Here is a 15,287-nt window from a genome sequence, read left to right on the forward strand (position 1 = left end):
TCCCGGAGCCCGGCGGGACGAGAGCCGGGGAACGGAGCCCGGAGCGCCGTCTGCGGGTCTTTCGTAACTAGAGAGCAACGCGGTTCCGATGAGTCGCGAGGGGGCGGCGGGGCTTTGCAGCTGACAGCTGCCTGTGCCTTCGGCTTTTTTCCCCCGGGACTCCGTGCTTTGTCCCATTGTGCCTTGAATTATCTGACTGTCTCAGTGGGATCTGCGTGGATGACTTTGGACAAATAGTATCACGAGCCTGGCTCTGTTTCTAAAAGGCAGATGGATGGGTTTAAGGCCACTGATGTTGGCGCTCAGCGAGCAGTTGATGCTGGGTGCTCATGTTGCTGACCCCAGAGCCCTGACAGATGAGATGAGTTCAGGGCTTGTGCTGCCCTTAGGCAGCAGGATGTGTGGGAATCAACCCAGGAGAGACAGCGTGCTTTGGAGAAGTGTGCTCGTAGCTTTGAGACTGATGTTCTGTAAACCGCGTTACGCTCACACCTTAAGCTGTGTAAGTAAATTTTCCAAATAAAACCCTAGTTGGTACGTAGCAATTGTTCATGAGGTGTGTGCCACTGAGAGCTGCAGCCAGCAGGTAGGTAGCTGGCTCTCCTGTCTCAGCACCTGCCTGCCCCTCAGATGAGAGCCGGCACAGAAGCGTGGGTGAATTGGCCGCTGCAGAGCTGTGGTCTGACTCAGTGACTGCAATGATTGGAATTTTTTAAAATGAGATTCTGTCTCCTGGGGGTGGGTTAATCTTTAATCAGTTAATACTTTGGTACCAGTAGAAAAATTTCTTTATGTCATGTGGTAAAAAGTAAGGAATTCTGAGGAACAACTATCATAAGCAGAAACTGTGTCTGAAGATGTGTTCATCGGAGTGACTTAGAACTAAAATCCGTGGGTATGGAAAAGAAAGCATTGGTAACTTTTCCCTGCTTTTTCATAGGCACCAAGTGCTGTGAAAAGATTGACAGCTGCCTTAACCTTTTCCTGTGCTAATGTAATAAATTTCCATTATCTCATCCCACACAGTCTCTCTTTCTACTGCCTGAGGTAGTGAGCGTGTGAGAATAAACAAAGCTCCTGAGAAGGATCCAAGTTCCATCTAGTCTGTCATCCAGTAGTAGCTAGTGTCAAAGGAGTTGGACTCTAGGATGCTTATGGTTCCAATTTGGGTTCTTCTGTAATGTGAAGTGTGGGGTTGCTTGCTTGCTCCTGTTTTCAGTTTCTTCTTATCCTTGTAAGAGTTCAGTAGGAGGTCTGATAGGTAGTGCAGACAGAATGCTGTGTGTTTCTGTGTTGCTATATGTCCCTTCCAGTAGGTACGTACGTACATGCTTCAGGCAGTGGTTTGGGGAGGTTTTTGATTCTGTTATTCTCTTTTATTCTTTTTTGTGAAGAGCAGTGCATTTAGAACTCAGTATCTGGTGATTTTTGTTTGCTGTGAAAGCCTAAACTTTCTGGCTTGTTGACTCTACAAAAAGCACACTTCTTGGGAAATGTAGCAGAGGCAAGCAGAAAACGATCAGAAAACAACCATTTATTAAATGTCAGCACTCTTGTACAAGTTCTAATCTTGTGTCTTCACTTTCCTACAAGGTAGGTCTAACTTGACCTATTTTGTAGGAGGGTACAAGTTTACCAGGGTGTCACACACAGCATTACGAAGCCAGAGCCATAGATGGTACCCAGAAGTTTCAAGTCAGTTATGTTGCAGATTGCAACAGAAAGTTGATTTTGGTGGATGGGTGTGCCCATCTTTTGTAAGCATAAACGTTCCCTCACCTCTGAGAGGAAAGAAATGATGGAGAAGCGCTATCTTCAGAAATTCACTACAGCTTCTCTTACAGTGAATTTCTGACTCTGAAAACATGACTCATAAGGTTACATTTCCTATTGTTTTTAATCCCAGTGTTCTTCACTGGGGAAGTTTTTAAAACATGCAAAAATGACTTTGTGGAAAGGAAGCATTTTTGTCATCTTCCCTTGGAGAAGTGATCATCAGATTCTGACTTCTAAGATATACCCAACTTTTTTTAATCTGAGCTGGGGTAAACGCAGTTTCTTGCTTATATTAGATGGATTAAGTCTCTTTTAGTTTTTAGCCTAGCTAAGACTTATGGCTTGTTGAAGTGTTCTCAGTAGCTTTTTTAGGTTACTTGAATGCAAGAATGCAATACCTTGAGTTCAGTTGTCATTAAAGCCAAATTATAAACAGCATCTAGTTAAGAAACCTATCAGGAAATGTTCTCTTTCTTGCTCTGAGAACCTTTTCTATTTTTTTAATAGTCAAGATCTGCTGCTTGCTAATGAAGAAATGTAGGAAGCAATTGGTAGTAGAAAAAAGTTGAAGAAACTAAGTGTTAGTATTAAGTATTAGGCCTGGTGCTTCTGCTGCATGTCTTGTGTTCTAGGACAGTATTACTAAATCTTCTTTTCTGCCACGATTATTTCCCATCTTTTCTGCAACCGCTATGTTATGTGGAATTTCTCAAGGGGCAGAGACTTCAGTGAGATTTACCTGGCACTGCAAATGTGTTGTATAGTTCACCTATCTTGGGTACCTTGATGTCACCTGCAGAACCCATAGAGGGAGGAAGTGGTATGGTAAGCACACAAGGTTACTCTTGTATGGTAAGCACACAAGGTTACTCTCTTCCAAGGAGATGTTGATGTGGCCTGTTGGCTACCAGTCACTTCTGAAGCAGAAACTAATTCTGAACTGAGATGGCGGAAAGCATTGACAGATGTGGGAGTGCTGCTTGCTCTTTTTTTCCTCACCTTAAGATAGTTCTTTCTGTGTTTTTGGTGTTTTGAAGGTTTTGATTCTTAATAGCCTCAAGAGAAATATTTAAATAAAAAGTAGAGGGAGACTCTCAAACAGTTTTCCTTTTGCTAGTATCTGGAAACATGAAAACTGCGGTGAACATTTTGAATGTAAGTTTTTTTTTTTTTTTCACGTCAAACCATCTTATATTAGTGTTTTATTACTTAATGGAACATCATTCCACTCATCTTTAATCTGAACTGTTACTGTGGGATATACGTTGTCTTACGGTGCATCTCTTCATCAGTTTGTTGGTTGAGAACTCTTTTTTCCAAGAAACAAACTTAAATAAAGCAGATCAGCTCTTGCTTTATTTTTTCAGCAGCAATGGACCGTTGGATGGTATTTCATATTACTCCTGTTAATCATAGCTGTTGTGTACTGGGGAACACTCAGGTGATTTAATGCTGTGGAATAATTCACTTTGATTATTTAAGTGCCTGTTACCATAGTAGCTGAGTATGATTACAAAAGTGAAAACTACTAAACTTGAAAAAGCTGTCTGAGAAGGTACATCCTAACAAGAAATGCAGCAACCATTGAGAGACTCTAGAGTTACCCATGCACCCATAACAAAGAGAAAAGGAAAGACACTCCAGTGCCTTTCTACTGCATTGCAACTTAACTGTGAAGTATCGTGCCAGTTTTATTTAAAATAATCCTTTCTTCTTCGTCATTCTTTAATGGACATAAGGGAATTTTGGTGGGATGTATGTAGAGCGCATGCTTAAGTACTTGGATTTTATAATGCACTCTTGTACAGCAGTACTTCAGCCAAGAAAAGGAAAAAAGCAACGCCACAAAACCACATTTCTTGTTTTAAGAGAAGCTTAACTGTAGCAGTGATGCAGATGCCATATTACATATCTTTCCTTATGGAAAGAAGAATGCAACAACAGAAAGAAAAAAAAAACAAAACAAAACTGTGACAGTCTATGCCTGTCAGAATTTGCTTTTTAAAACACATCTTTGAGTTTGGGGACACCTCTGGGTAACTTAAGTTTTGTTATCTGAATCTGGAGGTAATTTGTTGTTTTTTCTCAGTTATGGAAGCACCTTTCTGCTGCTGGGAATGTGCTCCAGAGGAGGTTGCTATCAAGTGGGAATCTCATCCTGGGCTCATGTGGTATTGGCTGAAGAGTTCTTTTTTAACTAAAGGAAGTCAACATCTTTAGGAATCGTGTCCATCTTCATGTACATAAGGTAGATTCATCTTTCTCCCGTGGATTTGGTGTCCCTTGCCTGTGGTTTGGAGTTGGAAGAATGCTCAACTGGTTATTGTTGACCCAAACAAATCCTGCTGCTCTTTGATACATTTTCAGTTCATTTAGTCTAGGTGAACGTTGCCTATTTCCTGTAAGTCTATTGAAAATCAATTGTAAATTCCTTTGCCCAAAGCTCACCCTTGAGGCCATTGCCTGGTGCTAAGGCTGCACTTACGCAATGCCCTACCTCTGGTGCCTGGGTGATAACTGATTTATTCTGTGTTTGCTGATCTCTCAGATGGAACTTGCTGCCTTTAAGCAAGTATGTTTTTTCTACTTTACCTATAACTGTCAAGGCTAGTTGGTATCAGCTACAGAGAATGATAAATTAATGTCTGACTGGCCAGGCTTGTGTGGTGAGGGGAAGAAAACCACTTGAGCATATGGAGGGAACTGGAGATGTTCCAGGAGAGGTGGAGGCGTTGCTGCAAACAATAGTTTCAATGGAAGCTTGGTTCTGAAGATGTGAGTTGACAGACTTTGAGCGAGCTAGTATCTTTAATAGGCAGTCTTTAATTTTTATTTAAATAGGGTTATCCTGACTGGTTTCTGTGTGGGGACAGTGACCTGGGTGTTAAATATGCTGACACTGATGTGTGAATGGCTGGACAGGGAAGAATCCTTCCCTTCTGAATTTTCATGTATGATAGTGGCAGAAATCTAAACAATAACACTAAATGTACAGTGTTGATTTGAATGATTAGCATACTTTGCTTGCAGTTGAATTTACAGATGCATAATGCTGTTGATTTGTATTCTGGCTTAAAGGGTCCCTGTTGGAGCTATAAGAAGCGTGAAATACATCTTTTCTTTGAGATTCTTACTGAAATAACTCCTCAAACTCTTATTTTCCTAGCATGTAATCGCTTTATTTTCCTAGAGAAAGAAAATGGTTTTTTTGTACTTAAGAATGAGATTTCAGTTCATGTTTTTTTTCTATTTTTTTATACCTCGCAGTGTAGTAGCATAGCCTGGACAGAGAACATAGTTGTGGGGAAATGGGACCCTTTCTAATAGCATTTACATTTGGTGTTTAACTTCCATGTAGCAGGAGAAAAACAGTTCAGTTTCTTGGTCAGGCTTTCAAATCCCTGAAGTGCTGAGTAGTCTATTTCTACAAAAAATAAATATATGAAATGAATTTGTGTGACTTGTAGTTTAAAAATGTTCTTGCATTCCATTGTTAACAATTGTAATAATACCACTTTCTCAAGTTTCAGTGTTTTTTAAGTAGTACCACGGACTATCATGGTTTGGCACGAGCTGCTGAATTAAGTATTGCTGGCTTGCACATTCCTGTTGGTTATATTGTAATCTTTACCTCCATTGGAAAATATGTCCTATTTTGAGTACTCGTTGCAGGCTTTTGGCTTAATGCCTGTCAAACAATTAAACATGTTAGCTTTTATTTAATTTCAGAACACTATGTTGAAAAACTAACAGCGTTTTTAAATTAATTTTTTTACACCACTACCTGGTACTGTGAAAGCTCAGTGGTTTTCTTGTGCTTCAAATATAAAAACTCACTAAATGTGAGTTGGCCCTTGGATAGCTCATGAATTGCATATAATTCTTGTAGGTCAAGGAGTGAGAAGTTGATTGAAGGGTTTCTTGAAGATTCTACCTGTTAATCAATGATTGTTTTGGTAAGGATTTTGAATTAAGCAACCAGAGGTTTTTGTTCAGTATCTTAATGACTGTGCTTTCAGTTCAGATCAGGATGACTGCCTTGCATGGGGTAATGTAACTCTTCATGTTTCAGTGACTTTAACAGCTGATTTATGTCAAGACTTCTGCAATGATATCCTCTTTACTGGAATAGGAACATTATTTTTCTTAGGTTTCCTGTTCAAGTTGTGTTGATATTTTGAGGAAATGTTTTCTCAAAAGACTGAGGTAAGATAAATGCATATTTGAACTCTAAGACTGAGGAGATGTGTTTGTAGTATCAGCCACACGTAGGACCTGTCTTGTAACAGACGTGAGCAAAGCAAAATCTGCAGAGTGAAGGCGTTGGTTGGTGAGTGCTAGCAGCCCTCTGCCAGTTCACTCCGGTCCTGCTGGATTATCTACAGTCGTCGTAGAAAAGAACCGTGCCCTTTCTGCTGTTATTTCTAATAGGAGTCAGGATTTGGGGTGCTCATCAAGTTTCCTCCATAATACGTGATATTATAGCTTTGGGTGGGAAAAACTCAACTTCTGTAGGAAAATTTGTGGCAGCTAGTGGGCTTAAAATGAATGTAAAATAGAAATGCTAGATACCTGAATGGATAAATCCCTTGTCCAGTTGTGCAACACTTGATTTTGTGCTGAAAACCTGACTTCATGTGGCTGCATACAATTTATGTATCCATAGTGGTTGGTCCCAGCCATTATCGTGGTGCGTAGCTCTGGTGCAATGGAAAGCAGGGCACACAGCAGGGCACCCGTCAGCACTGTGCCTGCAGAATGGCTGTGGGGAAGCTCCTGTTCCTCTTCTGGGAAACCTGTGTGCGCTATCCAGACCTGGGCTCCCAGCAGGTGACTCAGATCAGTGAAGGGTCACAAAGAGATAGAAGGACTGCAGCCTCTGATACGGGAGGAGGGTTGAGATACCTGGGACTGCTCAGCTTTAAAGTGTAGAAGGCACAAGGGAGGTCTTGTTCATTGTGCATAGCGGGGTTGTAAAGAAAACAGTCTTCCTCAAATCAGTGACTACTGATAGGGTACAAGGCTAAGTTACTTTTTATGTCTCTATCTTTTCTTCGAAAATGAACTTTCATTTACTTCTGCATTTTAGAGGTAGTTGAAAACTTGAACAAATTGCCCAGAGAGGCTGTGGTGTTTCCATCCTTGAAACTGTTGTAAATCTGACTGGGCATAGCCCAAAGTAAATAGCTGTAGCTGATGCTTTTTTATGGAAGATAGTTGAAAATGTGTTTAATCTCTGCAATTCATTTTTGAGTTCATGGATTTGGTTGAGTTGTTTCACACTACAAAAACAGGAAAAATGGATTTGTATAAATAATACCTGTAGCACTTGGATTTTACGAGTTGCAATGCATGGGGCAGTTTAAATGGGTTGGGTGGTGTGTGGAGGTCATGCTTCATTGGTTCATTGTGGATGAAGGATGTAGATAGGGAATTAAGGTAATTGGAATGCTGTGCAATAATCTGGAGGGTTGTTTTTTTTTTTTAAATAGTGTAAAATTGAGCAAATGTGCCTTTGCACTAAAAGTCAAAGTTGCAAGGCTTGTGATCAAAAGTAAGAAAGTCTACCTGATTTTTTTCCCAAAGAGTTATTGCGTGTTGACATACAATTCAACCTGATAAAATGGGATCTATTCTAGAAAAAATCCATACAAATCTTCACTTGTCAATTTTGTAGTGTTCAGTTATGAGCTGAGATTAGTTATGCTAATTTCTAGGTAAATGCTTGATCAGTTACTAGTATTACTAAAAAAAAAAAAAAAAAAAGCCCTCTGGAGCACAAACTGTAATAAAGGATTGATGAAGGTGTGCCTGAATATTGTAGTGGATTTGCCTTCCTCGGGAGTGTGAGAAGCATCTCCTTGGAAAAATATGGTCTGCGCCTGTCAAAGTCCTAGTAGCATTTGGATGTTTACTTTAAGATGTCTTATGCCCAATTATTAATGCTTTATAGTGTTATTTTAATGGAACTTCAAATAGTGATGGAACAGGCACAAGGCATGTAGGCTGCTTTTGCCCTTTTAAGCTGTCGATCTCCTGAGCAAGTAGAAAATTGCAATACTTTTTTTAATTTGTATTCTTGCTCACTTTTTTATTTTATTTTAATTTTTTCCCTTTTAGCATGGCTACAGCTGTTCTTTAGATACCATTGTGTAATTTAAGAACCAGCTCCCTCTCAAATGGCCAGTGGCCAGCAGCGGCTGCTTTAGAGTTTGGCATTTTGGTCAGCAGTTCCATAAGTACTGTGAAGTAAAGCTACGATTTGAATTATTTTTTTCAAAGTTGCTCAGACTGCTGTCACCTAGAAATGGGTTAAAATCAGATCTCTGTTGTAGAGGCTAAGGAGCATAGGAGCATCCTGCGGTCACTGAAGGAGGCCGTGTGCCAGGACACAAGCAGTCTGATCAGCTGGAGATCTTCCTGAGCACGTGCTTGGTGGTGTGTGTAGTCCAGCTGTAAGCTGTTGCTGCATCTCTAGAGAGGTACAAATGCAACTTGCTGGACTGAGAGCAGTATGAGCGCTGATCTGCCTTGAGAGCTCGATTCAGTTGTTGCCCGCATTTGTTTGGGCCTTGTGCCTTTTCTAGGAGAGGGGAGGTGGTCAGAACGGTGCCAGCCATGGTGCAGCCCCAAGCTCCTGCTCCGTGCAATTCCGGCACTCACCTGATGTGCAGGGGCTGCTACAAGCCTCGTGAGAAATGCTGCTTCTGCAGAAAACCTGATAAACTCGTATGGAGAAGCGTGGTTTTTTTTTGTTTTGTTTTGTTTTTCAAATATTACTTTCAGAAAACAGCAACTCCCATTCTTCTTCTGGCTTTTTGCCTGTTAGGAACTTGTATAGACGCAAGTGAAGCCTGAGCTTTCCATTTTCCATTTGCTAAACTCATGTCTGGGCCAGGCCCGGCAGGCTTTGCAGAGTCTCCTTTCAATTTTCCACTAAAGCGAGATGATATGAGTAAGGTCTGTAGGAACAGTTTTCGAGGAAAAAATAAGCAGTTATCCTTCTGCTTATAGTCTTTCTATAAGGCTTGCAGTATATACATATTCACGAATTTCTTTTTAACACTATAACTTTTACAAGTATGTTTTTCCCTGATGCTACAAAAGACTCCTTAGCTTTGTTTAGTTTTGTCAGCTCCCTCCCACTTAACTTTTTATTTAGTAAGCTATGGGGTTTCATTGAGTTAGGCCTTCCAGTTCTTCTCTGATGTTTTCCAGCATTTGAAGTTAAGTCCTATTTGCAAGGATGTAATGCCACAGGATGCTTTGCTGTAGATACTGGAATGCTATGCAGCATCTGGAAGCAAAAACCATAAATGAAAAGGTGTACTAAGGGAGGAAAAAATAAACATTCTCATTCAAGGTCTTTCAAGTGAATAAGTAGGTAATGTAAAAATGGGTATTAGCATTATCCTGATATTATGGGTATCAGTATTAGCATTTTGCAGTGATTAGGTGTGAAGTAGCTATTCACACCCCTTACTGGCAATGTGGCAACTCAATGCAGGAAAAAAACCTAATAGGCCCTCTGGCTACTTGTGAAGGAGGTCAGATCATGGGCTTTGTCTGGTAAGCTTCATTCCTGGAAAGGAATTATGCTGTACTTCCTTGCGAGAAAAATTTGCAACGTTTTCATAATAAAATTCAGCTAAACAGTTTATAGTACAGCACGTCTGGAAATGAGCAGCAAACCAAGTACATCTGGCCTGAAAAAGACAATGTTAATAGATAATTGGAGTTAGAAATTGGTGATGCTAATGATTTATTAGAGTTAAAAAGAAGAAAAAAACTTTGGTGTTTTTACACTAAGCAACTTCCCTTCCAAACAGCATTATGGGTACGTACTTGACTTGTTTTTAAGTCTAATAAGCTCACGCTCATGCAAACCCTCTGTTCTACCATCCAGCTGTCTTATTAGTATCTTGCTATATAAAGTTTCTCAATTAGAACTTTTATTGATGTTCTGAATTTTCATAGTGGGGTTACCAGCTATTCCAAAGTTTAAATATATTATCACCACTTCATTAAAATTGTAGTATTATTCTACTTATGAGTGATGGCACTTTGTCCATTATAAGCAAGGTCTGCTTTTAGGAATCTGCACTGCCATTCTGGAGTAGTGGTTTAAGCTGACCTTTAATTCTGCCTTTTCCCTACTGCCAATAACTTGGTCTGAATGGAGGGCTTTGATTTTATCTATTTGTATTGGCTCTGTGCTGTTCAGAGCACGTCTGTGGTAAATTTATGGCAGCTGAATATACGAGGCTGGTAACTTAAGACTAAGCATCTTGAGAAATGTAGAAAATGAAATCCTTAATTCCAAAGTAAATATTAGGTCAATTAAGTGGTGCATTGAAGCATTTTTATGTTACAGAAAGCTTTAGCAGATTGCTTCTTTTGAAGGTATTCCCCGTGACCTTTACAGTAAGACAATTGAATTGCCTGAGGGAATACAAACCATGATTCTGTGAGCTATTTGCTGGATAATTAAATCAAAAGCTGTGCTGTGAGGTGGTTCCTGTATGGAATGCTCTCCTGTACTGCAAACACCATGATGAGTGCAAGCTTAGTCACTTAATGATACAATCCAGGGTGTTCTGACCTGAGCTGATGCATCTTCTGCTCTGCTGCTCTGGGGCCTGGCCAAAAGATTGGGTCTCACTTCTTCTGGGTGTGCAGTGCATCTGTGGGTGAGAAGTGCCATGAAATGGTGCCATATTATATTACATCAATTGCCCCTTGGTTATATGTATGCAATTAGAGTGGTTAAAATAGTGTTGTATCAAAAAATCTGGTCATGCAGTACAATATTTATGCGTTGTTTAAATGGTAGAAAGGAGTCTCAGTACTTCTGTTAGTAGAACAAATAGATGTGCTGTTTTTCCCTTAGTGAACCTGTGCAGTGTGGGTCAAGCGGCAGATAAGAAAGTCTGGTTTTGATCTATTCCATGTGCAGAAACAGTGAATAAATGTGATCAAATCTTAGTACTTTAAAAGCAATTCCTTTCTGATATATGAACATATCCTGCAGAACTCTTTTCTCTCGATGTGGAAGATATTACTACCACTGGAGTCCAGAATCCATGGATTCCCCTATGTGTGAGATTGTTTTAATGCACTAAACAATTCAACATGTAGGGATGTTTTTTGGGTTGCTTAGTAACAGTCAGGTTCTTTATTTTAAATGGCCTTCAGTGGCATTTTCAGATTTTTTTTTCCCAGAGATTTGGCAGAAATAAAAGTCGTTCTGCTGCTTGAAACATGAGGAATTGTTTAAGCCATGAGAAAGTGGGATTGGATTGTTGTAGAGTTTTGTTTGTGTTTGTTTACAGGACTTGGTATTGTGTTATAGGCTTGGGAGTGTTGAGTCTAAGAGGATCCTACTGTGTTTGATATGGTTGTAAGTGGTTCATTACCTGAAAGGCAGAGCTTGGATTACAGAATGTTTAAAGCTGAATGAAACGTTTTAATCAATATTATGTTTAGTATGAAGCTGGGTGTGGTGGTGGTGGTGTTCTGAGTTGAGAATATTATTCCAACTAAAACTTAAAATATGCAAGCTACTTCCTTGCTTATGGAATACCAATTGCATGCAGACAGAAACCCTGTAACTGGGTCAGTCTCCATTACTGCTGCAGAGCTGGCACCGGGGTCATCTACTGCTCGACTGGAGAAGGCAGCAGGAGTTAGAGACCAGCTTCAGTGCGTGCTGCAGGGTCAGTGCTATCAGCTTCTGCTTGGGATGCTTTTGTTGTGTCTCTTCTGCATATATTATCTAAGATGAAGTTTTTGCTTGCCATAGAGCAGTGGCTTGCAGGAGCGTGCTGCAGAACTGGGCAGGTGTGGGAGAGGTGCGTGGCCGGGGGGAGAACTGCTTGACTGCTCCTGTGGCTTCGACAGGGGAGTGTATGAGCCAAGTAGTGTTTGTACGTAGAAAGCTTTTGTGAGAAATCTTGGAGCAAAGAAGTAAGTGGATACATGACCAAGGTGGTTTAAAAAAAAAAAAAAGTTGGATAGTCTTGAAAATACAAAGAGAAGATCTTCCTGCACGTACAAATACCAGACGTATCATTTCTGAGCAGTTCCATTCACATTCCCTTGTTCCTTCATACTGCCTGGTGCTCTATGGGAAGAGAGGGAGAGAAAGCCCTGGTCAGTTGTGCTCTGCCTCCTCTCAGCAGCATAGTGGTGGTGGTGGCAGCTGCTAGGAGATTGTAACTGAGATTGTAAGCTGGGAGGACAGCTGTGTATTCACCATGTGAAGTACTGATACTTTGTTTTGCTAATTGCTGCCACAAATTGAAAAATGGTTAAAAATGATTAGGAAGGCTTGCTTAATTTTAAGGTAGGCAGTTTCTGTCTGGTAACAAAGTGGTAAACTTCTGGATGGAGCTTCTTGCTATGGAATGTTAAGTCCTTAATATGTAGTGTTATCTTGTAACTTAGCTTGTCTGACATTCTTTTAATAATCAACAGAATGAGTTCTTAATGATGCCTAATTTTACATCATGCAGCAGATTTCAGCTTCAGCAGAAGTCAATAGCAATCCCTAATTATAAAATAAAAAAAAGAAAATCCTTCACTGTGGTCTCCTGTAATTCCCAAATGCTGTAGTCTGCTTTTAGGTTCTATCTCTTCTCTTCCTCAGAAATGCAGAGGCACTTTACCTCTATAATAGATGTTGAGATAAACTTTACTAAATTGACAGGGATAGTAGTACCACTTTTGAGGGAGGGGGACGGAAGACTTGTACAGGGTTGTTTAAGAGGACAATGTCTTTTTAGGCAAATTGTTCTGTAACTTCAGTTAATTTTTGTGCTTTTCAATTAAAGACTCTAGTATTTTCTGATATAAATGCCAGTTTACTTCTCCAGCTGGACCGCAGGTCCCGACTCTGTTAGCAGCTTGTTTTGCTTCAACATAGTACGTTCCTTACTTTGTGGAAGGAGCTATTGACTTGGTGCAAAGTAGAGCTTGGCAGCTGACTGATCATCCACAGGACTACATGAGGGACCGTGCTTTAGCTAGCACCCACTGATGTTTCTTCAGTATTGCTTTCTTTTTTTTTATGGAGAAACTTCTCTCATTGGGCCTGAAGTAGATGGATGCAGGCACTGGAGGTTGTGAATGTTTCACTGTAGCAGCTTAGGCAACAGATGCAAATCTACTTCTTCTGAAACAAAATGTTTCTTTTGAAACACCTTAAATTTGATGATTACCTGTTAGCAAGTTACAGAGAAGATTTATCTCAGTCTCTGCAAATGGGTTTTGCCAAGACTGGCTTCATAGTAGCCAATCTATCTCATGATATCAGTGTAGGAACTTAGGCAGCTGACAAGTATTTTATGATTAGGGCCAGTTGAATTGAAACAGAAAACCTACATCAACAAAAATCAAAATAATAATAAAAAGGCAAACAGGAAATGTTGCTTTTTCTTTTTTTGGCAGTCTTAAGGGCTTGTGAATTCCAGAATGCAGTAGGCTGTGTAAACTTTACCTCTAATCTTTTTTGATTTTATTTTTGTTATTCACAATTGTGATTTGCAGATATCTGACTCTCCTGAGCTCTCTCGTCTTTCAGTCTGATCATCGCAGTGTTACTCTGTGTCGAGACAGTTTTGGGAACTTTGCTGTGTCAATAGAAAACAAGTAATTGATAAACTTCCTTAGCTGTCCTTACAGAACAATCGACTGCTCTCCCTACGGCTTAATTATTTCTAATTGTATGCAGTGCCTCTTTTTTTTTTTGTTGTTGTTTGTTTTCTTAGGAGCATGCAGGAAAAACATGCCTAAACAACTCAGCTGAAATAATTGTAGTAGCACTGGTATTGGGGAAAAAAAGACATAGAAGGAGAAGCGTAACTACCGATTAATTAATCAAATGATGAAATGGCTCTGCTTGCATTGGAAGGCTCAGCTCAGTCAGGTCTATCTCAAAACTGGCGGTAGGAGAAATGACTTGGCATGTCTAATGGGACTCTGAAATACAAAGAACAGAAGTGCCTCTGGTGCGTTGAATGCATGCTATTGCATGCAAATGATTGTAATACTCATGTAATACTTGGTGTGCTAAAGAATAACAAGTACTGATAAGCACTGTCTTTTGAATGTGGCCAAACAAAGTGTGTGTATTTTTGTGTTCTATGTATTGTGTAATTAGAATGTAACTTAATTTATAGAATATCTGTTCATCTGTATTAGGAGGTAGTGTGAATTCTAGTTCATTTCTGTATGTGGGAGTGACATTGGCAACTCTAAAACTGGAATATAAAATCACTTGAATTCTCTGTTAACTGAGAAACTAGGAAAATTGCTGTGGATTAATTGCAACTGTGGGATGACCCAGTTAAATGAAATGAATATTGAAAGACTTGGCTTGATACTTGCTGTGTGTGAGCAGGGCGATGTTTGCTGTTTTTCCGGAGTCATCATTAGGTGGTTGCACATTCCTTATGCTAAGCAGGCGTGCCCGTTTTAGAGGGACTTCTCTGAACTTGAACACTTGTTTTCTCTTGTGTCTGCTGCATCTGCACAGTGACAGCAGAGCTGGACACCTGCTCTGCTTTGCCTTGCATTCATCCTTCCACAGTGCCTGGATGATATATGATTACCAAATAGAGGCTCCTTTAAGGCTTCAGGTGGTACTTGTTATGCCAGTACCTCATGTGCGGAAGTGAAAGTTCTCCATTTAATGCATTTGCAAGAAAATTGTACTGATAACTTACAGCTCTATTAATCTTTTTTTTTTCTCCTCAAATGTAGTCTTCCACAGCCTTAAGTTACTGTTTACTTGGCTTAAAAACTCCTGAAACATGAACTTTACAAAACATTCAACAGAGGAAATGGAACAGCAAGACCTAGCATTCTTTGTTCAATCTTCCCTTTCTGCTTACTTGTAAAGCTAATTCATTTTAACTGTAAGAGCACACTTTTTCTGATAGATGGTTTGCACTGCAGTAAAGCTACGGCTCATGTTGTGGAACATCTTGAAGACCAAATTATTGTAATGAATAAGGAATGTTAGGAATCTTTTGTGGACAGTTTATATTTTGCCGCAGAACTTTGTGTATCCTTGCTTTGGATAGCTGAGCAAAGGCTGTAATCACTTGTTTAGCTTTTCTGTGCCTTAGTAGAAGGCATTCTCTGAGAAGGCTCCACATCCTATCTCTGTACTGTTGGGGGAGTAGAGGGTGGAATGTAAGGCTGGCAACTCTAGAGTAGATGAGTATTCTAACACTTCACTTCTTCAGCTGGTGGCCCCTTCATGCCTTTTAGTTGTTGTTTCTGGACAACTTAGTGGGATTATTTAGCGTCGTTTTAGGCTTTGCTGAATTCTTACAAACCTGTGAGAATACTGATACGGCTTTCTCTGGTCTGAGTCAGTCCAGATAGGGAAGGTGAAAGGGATGAGAAGGGCTCAATATATTGAAAATAATATAGTTATTATTAAGGAAGGCTGTCAATTTTATTTTTTAATTGTACAATGCAAAAGCATTAGAAGGAAGTCTTTT

This window comes from Meleagris gallopavo, chromosome 8, assembly GCF_000146605.3.
Source record: "Meleagris gallopavo isolate NT-WF06-2002-E0010 breed Aviagen turkey brand Nicholas breeding stock chromosome 8, Turkey_5.1, whole genome shotgun sequence".
In the NCBI taxonomy this organism is placed as follows: Eukaryota; Metazoa; Chordata; class Aves; order Galliformes; family Phasianidae; genus Meleagris; species Meleagris gallopavo.